This window comes from Marmota marmota, unplaced genomic scaffold, assembly GCF_001458135.2.
Source record: "Marmota marmota marmota unplaced genomic scaffold, marMar, whole genome shotgun sequence".
NCBI classification, from domain to species: Eukaryota; Metazoa; Chordata; class Mammalia; order Rodentia; family Sciuridae; genus Marmota; species Marmota marmota.
Genome location: NW_026000261.1, coordinates 12481643 through 12498128, shown reverse-complemented (window position 1 = coordinate 12498128; position 16486 = coordinate 12481643). Strand labels below are relative to the sequence as shown.

The 16486-nt window shown below is 32.8% G+C and overlaps 1 pseudogene; it reads right to left on the bottom strand.

The window, feature by feature from the left end:
* Positions 1 to 1624: 1624 nt before the first annotated feature.
* Positions 1625 to 2088, bottom strand: LOC107152503 (annotated as a pseudogene).
* Between the last annotated feature and the right edge of the window lie 14398 nt (positions 2089 to 16486).

The following is a 16486-nucleotide window of genomic DNA, read 5'->3' as shown; positions in this document are numbered from 1 at the left end:
TCAGGTTGTATGTCATTTTTGAAAAGTCTTTAGGCAGCCATATTCATTTAAAATTTCTTCTCTACTATTTATTAACCATTCTCATAATATGATTTCATTACCCGAACTTACCTCATGGCTTGAAATGGGTTCTCAAATTTCAGCCTTCCAGTAATGAATAAGAAAATGGAAAAGACAAAATGGTCATCCTCTTGGCTAAGTCAGTTTAATATTTTTTTTTAATTTCTTAGTTATATATGGACACAATATATTTATTTATTTTTATGTGGTGCTGAGGATTGAACAAAGTGCCTCACATATGCAAGGCAAGAGCTCCACCACTAAGCCAAAACACCATCCCAATTTAATTTTTTTTTTTTCAGTTTTTGATGATAACCTCTAAGGTAAATTTTTATTTCTACAAAAATGACAATCAAAACAATATAAAACACATTAAAAGATATTATTGAGTGAGCATCAAATAGAGCTTGACTATGCAAAGGCTATTTAGTCGCAAGAGAAAGGGAAGGTCATCTTGTTCCTGGGCTGAGCCAGTGGCTGCTCAGAAAGAATGGGGCAGCAGAGAACCCAGTTACCCCAGATTGGTGTCAGCTACAAAGATGAGTCCTGCCAATTCTGATCCCTCAAAGAGTCAAACTGTGCCAAGGAAGCACTGTGGTGTGGCTGCTGTGCTGAGGCATTGAAGACCTTTGTGGCACATTCAGATGGACCTTCGAATTTCAAATGGATATTCTGGCTTTTACTTTGCCTGCCATGACCAGTGGATCTTCTAACATGGCTGCAGGAAGGGGTGCTGGCACTCAGCCTGATCAGGAGTCTTTCTGGTGAGAAATTCATTGTACAAGTGCACAGCATCCTTGGCTGGAAGGCCCTCCATCCAGGCTCACCACAGACCTGGTATTAAAGGTTTTCCCTGCACAGGTCAGCCAGGCCATAGTTCAATCATTACACAGACATTAGGGTTAACCGATTTAATCCACACTGTTGTGGAAACATTAGACAGATTGGATTGGGCCTCCCTTTACACAATTTTGTGTGTGTGTGTGTGTGTGTGTGTGGGTGTGGGTGGGTGTTGCTTGTTTTGTAATTTTTAAAATGAATATTATAAATTTGCAGCAGGGGAATTTGAACTAATTCCCACATGGAGCAGTGTGACACTGAAGAAGAAAAGCCACCAGAGCCATTTCTTCTTTTCGGAGCAGAGGGGAATTTGTTCTGGAGTAGTAAATCCTTGAAAAATAAACTGAATGTGAGAAAGTGGGAGTTGCAAGGGCAAGGAAGAAAGGGGTACTACCACCTTATTTTTTTTTAACCTCATGGGCTAAATATAACTTCAAGATTTGGAGTAAATTTGAACAAAAGAAACAACATTCTTTTGAAGTAGATTGAAGAACTGATTTTTAAAACAAATAAAGCAGAACTAGAACATCTGAAAATTTTAATCCTTTCTTTACAGGTTAACTAGACCATCCTTGATTAAGAAAACTGTAGAAAGTTAGTAACTGCCACAAGCAAATGACAGGCATTGCCACAAATCAATTTGGCAGATTCCTGCTTTTTGTGGTGTCTGAATGCACTGCTTAGGGACTCTGCTCACATTTGCTGGAATCACTTGAAGTGAATTTTAGTTCACAGGTCTCTTTTTCCTATATTTCTTTATAAACTCTTGAGCATTCTTAGAGAATGTTTTATGGTCTTAACTGTATTCTGCAGGTAGGTCAACCGTGAGGGGGTACTCAGGCTGGGAGTCATTCACCAGAGCTATGAGGGACTGGATTACTTGGTGATCTTGGTTACTGGCTTCTAGTTCTCAGCAGTAATCACTGGCAGGCAGATCTTCCCTTTTTCATGGATGATTGAGTGGTAGATCTTTGTTTTAAATGTGATCTTCAGTGGTTTGAATGGGTATTCGGCTGGACAGTTGATTTCAATTCTGAAGTCCCTCTTATCATATGGAGGATTGTCAGGAACAATAAACCCTTGCCAAGTCAAAAAATTAGTTTCATCAACCTGAATGTTAGGGAAGTTTTTCATTCCATATTTGCGAATCTCTCCAAACTCCTTTATCAGCCTCCTGCTGGCAGCCATCTTGGATCTGGTCTGAGTCAGTTTAATTTGAATAGCCTGCCAAGAAGTTACCTAAAGTGAATTATATGGGCATATTGAGTGTATAATAGACCAGACATACGTTGTTTGAACACATGGTCCCTTTATAAAGTATTAAGTTTTACTTTCTAAGGAAGAAGGGACAAAATATATTAAGCAACAAATAATAATCACTAAACAAACAGCAACATAAAATTCTCATGTCCCTCCAAAACTATATGTAGAAGGTATGATTCCTGAGGTGAAGCAAGGGCGACTATAACTGGTGAAAAGTAATAAGTTGTGCAATTTCACAGTAAATATAGAGTGACCATCTGAAGATGAAATATTTTATTCTAGCTTCTATTTCCAAAGTTGTATTTGTTTACAAGGAAATATTTTAAAAGTATTCTTTATCAATTTCTTCGTGTTTTAAAATAGCAGAGTATACATATCTTTTAACTAAAGTTCTATAATTAGGATTTAATCCCATATCATTTAATTACACATATTTTTGTGGATGGAAGCTGAGAAAAGACATTTTTTTAAACAGTGGTATAAATCCAAAAGTCTTATTATGTTCCAAATTCATCTGCTACCAATTTTAATATAAACTCTTCTAAATAAATCAAATTTATATTCTATAGCATATGATTAAAAGTTAAATAAGTAATGCATAAGTATATATAATTTATCAATATGTGCAACATATTTGACTTATGTACATCCTATATGTTGTTGAAGCAAATTGAGAACCAAATTGACAAGCATACATAACATAATAATAAGTGAAAATTCCTTGGATTAAGTGAATTATTTAATCTATTCATATTTTGGAAGGCAAATGTGAAGAAGTGGAATAAATACTTTTTTGGCAGTGTGTGGCAATTTGAATAAAGCATGGTATTTATTTTACATGACAGTGTTTCTGAATCTATGATCCTCAAATTCTCACAATTCTGAGTATGACCAATGGTCCACTGTTTCAGTGTGTGTGTGGGGGGGAGGGTGAAGTGTGCAAGGTTCTGAGATTCTTACCCTAGTGCTAACTGGATAACTGCCTGTTTCAAGTATTTTTAAATGTCTGTAATAAATTGCTACGAAATGTGAATAGATCTGCTAAATTTTATCATCTCTGTTAAGATAATCAAAGAGTATGTTATCTTTACATGTCTTATTGTCGATATATTAGTAACATGGTAACATCCAAGAAACAGAATATTTCTCCCAGACTTTGTATGGTGTTTCTATTCTTGAGTGTGTACATAAGAAAAATCTTTCACAAGTCTGACACAAATGATTGGTGTTAGTGGTAAAGTTTGTGGTTACACATTTATAAAAAAGGAATCTGTGGGATGATAAACTATATAATTATTAAAAGGTAAGCTGTTTGATGATTTCATATACATTTAAATAATTATATAAAGGTAAGCTGTAGCATGATTTCACATTATTAGCATTCCAAACTATCCCACTACTTTCCATGTTAGCCAGTGCATAAGAATCAATCTACTAAACATATTTCTAAGCTATTCCCCAAGAAATTTGGGTTTAGTAGCTTTGAAACTAATTCCAATTTCTTTTGATCAGAGTTTTTGAGAGTATAATGCAAGTAACATACTGTATCCATATGCTTTAACTTATGGGAAATTTGAAAAGGATAGCAAGTTATATAATAAGTATCCATATCTTTTCTAGCTTCAGAAATAACCTTTGGCTTTCTTCCATTGGTGACCTGAATAGTTAGAGAACTTTGCCAATGACACTAATTCATTTGATAGAACCATTTATACATCTGTAGGCAGAATCATTAAACCATATTTATAGACAGTAAGCAACCTACATAAGACAAAGGATATGCTGTTAGGATGTAGAGAGTATTTTATGTGTGTTTGAAGGACAAAGCCCTTAATGAGGATAAGGACTATATATACATATATTTCTGTAAGATCATTTTCTTTTCTGATCGTTCTTACAAAAACAAAATAAACAAATAATAAAGCAAACACAAAATGAAACAAAACACTAAAATAATTTTAAAAATCCTTTTACTATTTTCAGGCAAACATTATTACTTTGTATATAATAAATGTAGAATTATATTCTTTTTAAGATGGACCCAATTTACAGCAGAAAACACACATCAGTAAAACAAAATATATTGTGGTGGCACACACCTGTAATTCCAGCAGCTCAGAGGCTGAGACAGGATGATTGTGAGTTCAAAGTCAGCCTTACAAAAGCGAGTCACTAAGCAACTCAATAAGAAACTCTCTCTCTAAATAAAATACAAAACAAGGCTGGGGATGTGGCTTAGTGGTGGAGTATACCTGAGTTCAATCTCTGGTACCTACCCCCCAACAAAAATTAAATTTTGTGTTACTCCAAGATATATAAGTCACCTATTGACTAAGATGAGAAATATAAGATGACAAATCCTGTTTTATAACATGTAGATTATAGAGGCACCCACTGCTTCTCCCTGTTGTTGGTTTATAACCAATCCATCAATAAACACATTTTGATCTCCCATGATATGTATAGTCCATATGGTATTGATTGATACAGTACTAAAAGTTAAAAGAGGGCTGGGGTTGTGGCTCAGTGGTAGAGTGCTTGCGTAGCGTGTGTGAGGCACTGGGTTTGATTCTCAGCACTACATATAAATAAATAAAATAAAGCTCCATTGACAACTAAAAATATTTTTAAAAAATATAAAAGATTTAAGTGCCTTAAATAACATCTTTTTTATCATATACCATATAAATATTATTTTTTTCTTTTGGGAAATTTAAAATGTGGCTGTGTTATATCATCACACTGTTTTGTTTTATTGTGTTTTCTGTGTGGTAACCTTAAGTTTTTGATCCATATTTTGGCATTTTTAATTGAATATCCAGATTATAACATTAGATAAAACACCAAAAAAGTATTGCTATGGGTATAGTTAAGAGTGTAATTTATCAAAATCAGTGTTATATTAGGGTTTTACCTGATAAGTAACAAAAAGCAATATTGTTATTGGATTTGATGACACCTAAACTATGCACAGAATTGTTGTTATTGTTAGTGTTTTTTCCCAGAGAATTATTTTCAAATCCTTTGTTGGTTCTAAGCTTTCATCATCAATAACCCAAGCCCATATAAAAAGAAACAATAGTATGGAATAAAAGAAGGCATTGTTAGACAGGCACGGTGGCGCACACCTTTAATCCCAGCAGCTTGAGAAACTGAGACTGGAGAATCATGGGTTCAAAGCCACCATCATCAAAAGTAAGGTGCTAAGCAATTCAGTGAGACCCTGTTCCTAAATAAAATAAAAAATAGGACTGGGGATGTGGCTCAGCGTTCAAGTGCCCTGGAGTTCAATCCCTGGTTTAAAAAAAAATCCAAAAACACAGTCATTAATCTTGAGTTCTATAGAAGCTGTACTGTCAAAAAGAATATTGATAGAATCAGTGAATAGTAACCTCATTGTCTCTCCAGACACAATAACATTCATTAAGACATAAAACATTAATAATTTCTTTAATATATAATTTGACATTTGATTGCAAACAGAAGCCCAGATTTTTAAAAACAATGCTGAGGTCTTTATAAATCACTGGATTTTCAGTACATTAGATGGCACTGGTATAGAAATCATTTCTTAGCATTCTAGAGAAGAACTGAAGCATAAAAATTAATGGCCTAGACTAATTTAGAGAACTGAATTGGCCTACTGAATTTAGAGAACTATATAAACTATATAAATTCTCTCTATATAGAGAGAATTTAGAATGGCCTACTGAATTTAGAGAACTATAGCTTGTGTCCCAGTTTTGTCCCTTATATGTTACATGATGTTAACCAAATTGTTTAACATCTCTAAGCTTCATTGCATTTATGTATAAAATGAGGATTATAAAATTATCCATCTCATATGGTTGTTGCTGAGACAAAAATGAACTAATGCAGGTAAATTTCTTGATGAGGGAATTGGTAAATGCTGGAACCTCTTTTGTTCTCCAAACATAATATCTGCAATATCACACATAAATCCTGTCCCCAGCCATTCCAATGAGAGATCTCTGTCAAATCCATAATATTTTGTACATATTTTTATTGATCAATATTTAAGTAACTGATTTACTTATTTCTTTGAAGGGACTGTGGGCTTATTGATATCAGAGACCATCTCTAGACACACTTTGAACCACTGGTATATTATACAATTCTTGATTCTTAGCAGGCATTTAAAATACAGCTTATGATTTAATGAATGGATTGGCAAAAGTCCAGCCATTGTTTGTCCTGTTCTATATGAATCTATTTAGGTAAATATCAGAATGACCTATAAATAACACAATGTAAACTCTTTAATTAAATATCTGGTTATTGTAAACATGAAAATGAAAAATGTGGTCTTCAGTGAAAGGATAAAAAGACACAGTCATGTTTGATGACTAAGTTCTGGAGATCTAAGAGAATATATGATGACTATGACTGATAACACTGATTGTATACGTGAAATATACTAAGAGGGTTGATTTCAAGTGTTCTTAATGCATGCACGCACATAAAAGTAATTTTATAAGATGATGAATAATTTAATTAGCTTGTGATAATTTCACAATGTATACATATATCAAAAGTTTACGTTGTACACTTATGTGCATGTAATGTGCACAACATCAAAGTGTCTCAGAAAAAAAGAGACATTTTCCTTCCTCTCTGAGACAACTCATTGTTTTATATGGGGAAACAGGTATATGAAAAAAAAATCATTCTAAAACAGTAAGTTAAATGAAACAGTAAGTGAGTTGGCCACTACAATGGACGAAAAAGAAGATGTAACTAAGAAAGTATGCACAAATATTCTGAGCTCATTTGTGAAGGAAGATAATACAAGGAGCTTGGTAGATGTGGAGGAAACTACTTCAGGTAGAAGAAAACAAAACATACAGAGATCCCAAGGTGAAGAAAAGCATAAGATTACCAATTTTAGTTTGATGTTATGTATAGCTTTTAGGAGAATATTTCTGCAATTCATTTATTTTAGAAATAAAGAAGTATTAGTGAAAACAGATGTATTAGTTTATTACTGCTGCCATAACAAATTACTACAAACTGGGTAGCTAAATAACAGACATTTATTTTCTTTCAATTTTGGAAAGTAGTAACCTAATTTCAAAGTAAGGACAGAGATGGTTCCTCCTGAGGGCCCTGTGACAAGAATATGTTCCAAGGCTCTCTTCTTGACTTACAAATGGGTATTTCTTCATATTAACTTCTTTCACTACATATTCATTTTCAAATTTCTTCTTCTTATAAGGACACTAGTAATACTGACATAGGGCCTGCCCTAATGTCTTCCTTTCAATTTAATTCTATCTTCAGAGGCATTATCTCCAAATCACATTCTGAGACGTTGGGGGTTAAGATTTCAATATCAACACCTGTATTTGAGGGAGGGAGACACAATTCAGATTATAACATTCAAATTCCTGCCCCATATAATTCTTATGTGTTCATCCCATCCCAATATTCTCAAAAGAGTCAGTCCCTTACAACATCAGCTCTACAACCAAATTATCATATAAATATCATTAAAATCATACAATGGAGGTATTATTCTTACTAAGGCAAATTTCTCAACACTTAGGAAACTGTGTAATCAGACAAACTATTTGGATCAAAATTATAGGGATTTAGGTATAAGATAGACATTTCCATTCCAAAAAATAATAAATAAAAAGGAAACATTGGGAAAAATATAGAGGAAGAGGAACCTAACAACTTTAAAACCTATCAGGAAAATCACATTATTTTTATTCTGTTAAAAGCATGTAACATCAGATATACCCTGTTAGTACGATTTTAAATTATACTGCATAATATTCATAGTTAAAAGCATAATGTATTAATATTTTTTTAAAGCTTAGGAATGATCATTTTTGTCTCCAAACTCTATCCTACAATCCATGAGGGATTAGTCCTAGGTCCTGGTGTTTTGAGGAGTCCGTCTGGTCCTGCTAAAATTGAGGACATGTCCTACCTTCCTCAACTGAAGAGGACACAGTCCAGATTCCCCAAGACTACTTCAACTGGGATGATGGTATAAGTGCCAGCTCTCTTAACCTTTGAACTGCCTTCATGTTCATTCTTCTTTTATCCTGAGTGATAACTTATCATTGAATGTGAATAGTTCTCTCTTACCTTTTCTGTAAAATCTTATCTACTGACAATCTTAGTTCATTTAGTTCCATCTCTGCCCCCTTCACTCTAAAACAGCAGAATTTTCTCTAAATAAAATTCTGAAAAAAATTTTGTGGCTACCCATGCTATTCATGGAGGACCAAAGCATCAGTCAAGATGATATAGACCAAGGCAGCAGGGTAGTTTGTAGAGTACACTAACTAATACAGATTTTTGGTACCAGGAAGGGGTTGCTGCTGTAATAAATACATACAAATATGGCAGTGGTTTTGGAATTGGGTAGAAAGTTACTAGAAGGTATTATTGGTAGAAATAAAGAGGGTAAAGATCATTCTTGTGAGGGCTCAGAAAGAAGGGAAGAAAGTTACAAAGAAAGTTTCTATTATCTGATAGAACAATATATTATCATAAACAGAATATCAGTAGATGTATAGATGTTAAAGGTGACTCTGGAAAGGTTACAAACAGAAATTAAGAATGTTACTGCTAATAGTGTGAAAGGCTTTACTTATTGTAAAGTGAAAAAGAATTTGTCCAAATTGTTTTCTAGTATTTTATGGAAAATAAATTTTAAATGATGAACATGCACAATTTTTTGAAGACATTTGTAAGCAAAGCATAAACATATGACTTGGTTTCTCCTTGCCATTTATAAAAAAAATGCAAAGAAGAAAAGGATGAAGTAAGAACTTAAGAAAAAACAAATGAGAAATTCAATATTTGGAAAATTCTCAGCCAATCTATGCTGAAAAAAAGTGAAGAAGCTTTTATTGAATTACACTTCAAGAGTTTCTGAATAAATATTTGTTCAAGAAATTACATGCATGACTCATATACACAAATAACTATCTCCGTGGAAGTCAGGGATAAAGATGTAGTTATTGAGGAGAAATTTGTGCAGGACCCTACTATCAGTATCATGATCACAATCTCTGAGTTCCCCAGACAAACTCAACTAATAGGATGTGTGTGTGTGTGTGTGTGTGTGTGTGTGTGTGTCTGGAAAGAGTGTCTGGAAAGAGAATTCTATTTTGGGGACCTTAATCTTTTCTTCTAAGTCTTAAACTGATTGGATGAGCCCACCCATATTATGGAGCATACATACATTTCTTTACTCAATTTTGTTTTACTGGGTATGGAGGTGTTCACTGGTATATAAGTAGAGCTTGGGCTGATGAAAACAAATCATAGAATTAAGCTTCTAGAATTAATCCATACAAAAAGTTTTAAGATACGAGTTTTGTCAGCTGTTTTATATTTGGAGATCAAAACAACTAAAGATATCTGTAAGTTCTTTTTGAGAAGCCATATGATTTAATATTTTATTGTACATGTAAATTACAGAAGTAAAATGTCTGATTCCTCAGTTTTTATTTAAAAGTCTTCTATTTTTATCTAATTACCTTTAATAATTCTAATGATTTACATTTTGCGATGTTGTGATACATGGAATTTTGTATTTGAATTAAATTTTTTTCTAAATTTCTAAATGATAACATGATGATCCCTATAGAATACTGCACAAATAATAATTGTACAACTCATGGAATGATCTCAAAACTACCACACAAAAATAAACATCATGAAAATCATAGAATGTAATATATTTAAAAACCTGGAGGAAATCCTGGTACCATTTACATATTCTTCTTCCTTTTCAAGGAAGAAGCTATCCTAACTTCTAATAACATAAGTTCATTTTGCCTATTCATGAGCTTCATATAAATGCAATCATAGTGTATATACTTGTTATGGTTTGGTTTCTTTTGCTGAAATATATTTTTGTGACTTTCATCTATGCTCTTAAATATAGCAGATGCTAATTCATTTTTATTTATATATTGTATTACATTATGTAAATACACCACAATTTATTTGTCTATTCTAGTATTGACAAACATGTTGCTTATTTCTAAATGTTGGCTATTAAAATATAGTGCTTCTTTGAAAATTGTTGTACATAAGTTTTAGTGTACATACACCAATTTCCCCTAAGTCTGTATCTTATAATAGAGTATTTGGTGCTTGGGTTATCCACACATTTGTCAAAAATAGGAAATACACAAGTTTACCAAAAATGAAAAATATCAGTTTTCCAAATTGTTTTATTTTTACCAAATTCACACTCTCACTAGCAATGTATGAGATAGTTCTGCTTACTTTACATTCATGCCAATATTCACAGGCCTTTTTCAATTGCAGCCATTTTGATAGATATGTGCTTTGGATTTTCATTTCCCTAATTATAAAGGAAGTTGAACAACTTATAATATTTACATTGTCATCTGGGTATTTTCTTTTGTGAAGCGTCTGTTCAATACTGATGCACAAATTGATTGAACTTTCATCTTTCTTGATTGTATACAGCCTGCCTTTTCACTTAATATAAATATTAGGTATTTTTAAATGTCAACATATTACATCTTAATCATGCTTTAAAAATTAGTAAAGTTGCTAGGCACAGTGGCCCATGCCTATAATTCCAGCAGGTCAGGAGACTGAAGCAAGAGGATTGCAACTTCAAGGCCAGCTTCAGCAACTTAGTGAGGACCTAAGCACCTTAGCAAGGCCCTCTCAAAATAAAAAAAAAAGTGCTGGGGAAGTGGTTCAGTGATTAAGTGCTCCTGGGTTAAATGCATAGGACTACTCCTCCAAAAATATTAGTAAAGTTAGTGTTTTAAGTTCCGAATTACGTAGATAATGATAATTACATAGATAATTACACAAGTGTTCATCTTTTAGCAAATTTAAAGAATGGAAAAAAGGATAACATTTGTACAGAAAATTTATCATATTTAAATTATATCTAATATAACAATTTAGAAAACATATAGACCACTTATACAGAAAAAACTGATACATACAGTATTAATATATCCATTGATAAAGGAAATAGCAAAAGAAATGTTATGAAAAAACTCTACTGTAAGAATACTATATACCATATAATATATATATATAATATGTTTGTGAAACATTTATAATTTTATTTGTTTGTGTGGTGATTTTCATATACTATTTTAATTTCACTTAAATAAACTTGTCTGTAAAGTCAGTAAAGATTGGATGAAGAGGCATTGAGAAAATACATACACATTAAATTCTCTATGGTAAACAAGATATATTTAGTAAAAGATAAATTAGTGGTTTAGACATCTGGCTTGGGTCTGAGCCCTAATTTTGCCACCATGCATTCTTGAACATGTTGTCTAAAATATTCAATAAATGACACTAAGTCTACCATAAATTTGAAAAATAATAAGGAAAATGCATAACATTATTATGAATAATAAATTGCATAAATTACTTTTTTGTAGAGTTTTATATACAGTAAACAATGAGTTATTATTTTTCTAATTATAACAGCAAAGCATTTCCTGTAAGAATTTCCAGGCTTGGAAGGCTTAGAAAACCTTGTCATTCTGTAGCCATTTCTCTTTTCTCATAATTACATGGCTGGATTCTTTCCTACAATTTCTTATAGTTTGATGTGACCTTCTGATTTGTGTCTAGCCTGAAGAACATGGGAACTAATAATATAAGCTGCTTCCAAGCATGAGTCACATGTGGTTTTTTGAACTTGAACAAATAACGTCTTTAAGATTTAGTTTCCTTATTTGCAAATATAGTATTATACATTCAATAGATTTTTGATAGAACATAATTAAAATAGCATATGTAAGACACAGCACCTGTCACATAGTAGGCATTCAATACTTTATTTTTGAACAAATGAGTATGTTGCTTATAGTGATGATCAATGTTAGCACTATATTTTTCTATAAAATAAAAGGTGAGATTCCCCCCAAGCTAAAAATATAGGAATAAAGGAAGAGAGAAAGGTACAAAATAACTGCTCTCTGTGTGCGCTCAGGAATCAATAAATGATGAACAATAGAATCAATCAGCATAAAACAAGGCTTTAGGCAGATTTCTGATTATTCCTTCAAATGACTCTGTGAAATCAGACTGGTGATACTGAGGTGGACATGATTCAAGGTTGAAAAATTCTAAAGGGTTTAACAAATTAAAAATACAACCAAAATTATGTTTTAAACCAAGATCTTGCTTTATCAGTCTATGAAAAATATGATTACTGCCTATGATGTGACAAAGTAATGTTATATACTAAGAATACTCTTCAATTTCTTTTTCTAGCCCTGTAGTTCAGTAATTTTAACTTTCAAAACATTCTGTTTTTGAAAATCAAGACTGTAAAGTTCAATAGTCCAAAATAAAAAAAGATATGCTTGTGTTTACCATAAAGTGTATGGAAATAGGGGAGTTTCTTTGATTTTGTGATACTTTTTGTGTGTACAGGATTAGATGTATGTCCTTTGTCTTTGTAGGGATTCTGTATACTGTGTGTGTGTTTGTGTGTATGTGTGTGTGTGTAGCTTAATTTTCCACTTATTTATCTCAAATCTGTATTATGTTTGAAAATCACTGAAGTTCTTATTTTAACGTATCATGGCAAACAGTTTGGCAAAAAACATATAGAAAGTAGAATCCTAAATGAAAGGAAAGCAAAATTTTTCCTAGATGAACGTTAAACATTCTCTAATGAAAGGAAAATATAGTTAAAATATTAACCAATTTTAGTCTGCTTTCCACATTGAAAAATATTATAAGCAAATGTTGCAGAATAGCTCCATCTGCTGATAGTTTGCAGTGGCCTGTATTCATTTTGATCCAAATATTTTATAATACTGTTTTCAAATGAGTACAATGAAAGATAAATTGAGGTCTAAAATATTTGATGTGTATGTAAAATGGATGATAATATTTTTGAAATAGGAGTACATACTTTCTGAGTGATATACTTTACTTACATTTTATTAATAATCCTTACTATTAGGTTTGAAATTTAAAATAAAATATAGCAATGTTTGTCATTTAACACATTAAAGTGCATGTGAATGAAAGCATTTGTATGGTTCTGTTTGGGATATTTGAATACAGAGAAAAATTGTCCAGAAAGGTGAAAGAATCCTCCACGCAAGACAACTCACCGGGGAGAATTCCAATTTTATTGCAAAAGGCTGTGTGCTTATATAGATCTAAGGGGAGATGGCAGGGCTTAGATAAATGGCAGGCCACCCGTTTATTGGCAAATTCTTCCTGATATCAGCTCCGGAGCCCAGGAATTAGTTCTTATCAGGGCTAAGGTTCCCCGCCAGCGATACTTGAAATTGGCGCTGGCTGGAGAGTTCACACCCGCGGGAACTTTTAGCCCCAGTGAGAAAAAGGGGAAAGTAGGAAGAGGAGGTCGTTAGGCGCCATGTTGGGGTTTTTCTCTGGGGTGCGGCTGCCGTTTATACTTTTCCCAACAAAAGGTAATAAAGGATCTACATAATATGAATCTTGAAAGTGACAATTACATTGTTGGTTAATTCATGAGATCACCAATTTTTTTAACGTAGTGGGTCCCATATATTTTATATTTTCACTTTATTTTTTTAAAATATTTTATTTTAGTTGTAGTTGGACATAATATGTCTATCTTATTTTTATGTGGTGCTGAGGATGGAACCCACGGCTTCGCTCATGCTAGAGAACCGCTGAGCCACAACTCCATCCCCGTGAGATCACCAATTTTAATACTTAAATATCAGTTTCAAAGCATGAACTACTCAGTCAGCATCACCTGATCAAAATGTGTTAGGCTGACCATTGAGGGATAGGGATATGTGTCTGAAACAGTTGTAATTAACAAAGGGAAAGGTGAGAACACCTGGAAATATACTAAAACTAGTTAAGAGCAAGCAGGCTAAAAGGAAGAAAAGGACTTTAATGCCAACATTTCCATAGAACCTGGCTCAAGTTTCAAATAAAGGTATGAAAGCAGGTCCCAACTCTGTTAACTCTTTACTTAATTTTTCCCCTGAGTGATGCTGATCACTAATAGATGTGAAGATGATCTTACTCATATTAGCACTGTGACACCATCTTATACTTTTCCAATGGTGCTTGTCAGTGACTTATGAGAAAATAGACTTCCTCTCATCTGCAGTGTTTAGTTCAAAACCTCTATGTTTGTTTCTGATAAAACTTCAGGAATCATAGCAGAGGGATGGCATTTAATTGTGATCTTGAGGAAAGCTCTTCACCTTTTAAAAGCAGAATAAACAGGGGATAGGGAGCAGTAAGTATTCTCTGAAGAGAGTTTGCCATCTTGGAAATTTAACATCTGGTTGTCCCATTTCATTCTTTTCAATTTTATCTTGACATCTGAGTACTGTCTCTACTTGGAAACTGTTTTTATTTTTTTACCCATCTCACCTTTTGTGTGTGTGTGTGTGTGTGTGTGTGGCATATGTGTATATTTGTGTATGTGTATATGGGTTTTCTCATGGTTATTAAGTATTTGGGATTTGGTTGCTAAGAGCTTGGTTCCTACACAGAAGTTTTACAGGTAAGGGAGGTGATTATGAAAATACAATTCTTGGCATCCTAATAAAACATTTAGAAAAGTAAGATAAGAAAGGAGAAAGAGAAGAATCTACTGATGTAGAGAAGGATGGCAGCCTTTTGCATTTTGGTATAGGAACCAAACTGGTGTAGACTTGAATCAAAGGGATGGACTGACTTGGAGAATGCAACCCCATGCTATGCCCCATCATGCTTCTTTTGTCACAGCTCCCAGAAGACCCTAGTATCTGGTCAGAGCTATTGTCTACATCTTTATGGAAAAACTCAAATAAAAGAAAAGAAATATATCCATTTTAAGATTTGTTGAGAGAAAGATTTATGACTTTCCCTTCTGTTAACTGACTTTAAAAAAAAATCACTGTTGTGTCACCAACTTGAGTTATGTGAGATGATACTGTATCTTCTCCTTTCTTAACTACAGAATAAGTGATGGGTTTTAACATGGTGAGGACCAAAAACTTTACATTCTCAGTCTGAGATAACTTATATATACATACAGATTATATATATATTTGTAGTACAAGCAATATAAATCTGTCCTTTTCTGTATCCTTTGGGTTTTTAAGTTATTTTATTTTGCTTTGATAGGTTAATAATATTGTTTCAGATGATGAATGTACAATGCATGCACAAATTCTTTTTCTATAAAATCTATGAGCTAGTTTAACAATGACCTCTGTCCCCTAAACCAAATATATAAATTTTAGAATATAGAGTTGATGAATTCAACTATTGGCCTGATCCCTTAATGAAGAAGACACTGTCCTTCTCATGAATAACAAGCATTATTTTACCTGTTTCCTCATTTCTGCTAGTTTAATTTATTGCCATAACTGTGGTGATGATGACAAGTTATGTTATCTGAGGATTTCAGAATATGGGAATTTATTGTTGACATAAACACAGTAAATACTGCTTGATAGTTTTCATGAAAAATCAGTTTCATTAGGTAAAATGATATACATCAATTGCTTAAAGATTTATGAAAGGAAAGAGCCACAAATCAGAAAAAAAATAAGAATGATTTACAAAATATGAACAATGGTGAGGAAAAGTGGTATTTCAGTGACCACAATGAAAATAATAAGAAATTCACAGTTTATACAGTGAACATCTCCCAAGTTAACGTTAAATTAACATAGAAAAAGCAGTGTGTTATTCATTATAGACTTTGCAAATGAAAAATAATTTAATCATACTTCTAAATATATAAATTCAGTATAAATATTTCAGTGTTGAAAGTACTTTTGCAGTTTTATTAATATTCATGCAAATAAGTAGAAATGTGATATTTTTTCTTAGTATTTTTTTATTGTAGTTGGACACAATACCTTTATTTTCATTTTTATGTGGTGCTGACAATCGAACCCAAGTCCTCACACATGCTAGGCAAGCACCCTACCAATGAGCCACAACCCCAGCCCCAAAATGTGATATCCTTAAAGAGAAAGATGTCATGCTATTTACATTGATTTTTTTTCTATTAGTTTTCTAATTATCAGTTTCATTTAAAATGCTTCATTGTCCCACCTTAAATTTCCTTTTTAAAACTACCTGTCAAAAGTTGCCTTTTAATTTTGCTAAACTTTCTTTTTAAAGAGAGAGAGAAAATTTTTTTAATATTTATTTTTCAGTTTTCGGTGGACATAACATCTTTATTTTATTTTTATGTGGTGATGAGGATCGAACCCAATGCCCCGCGCATGCCAGGCGAGCATCCCCACACATCCCCAGCCCCAATGTTGCTAAACTTTATTGCAGAAGTACTATA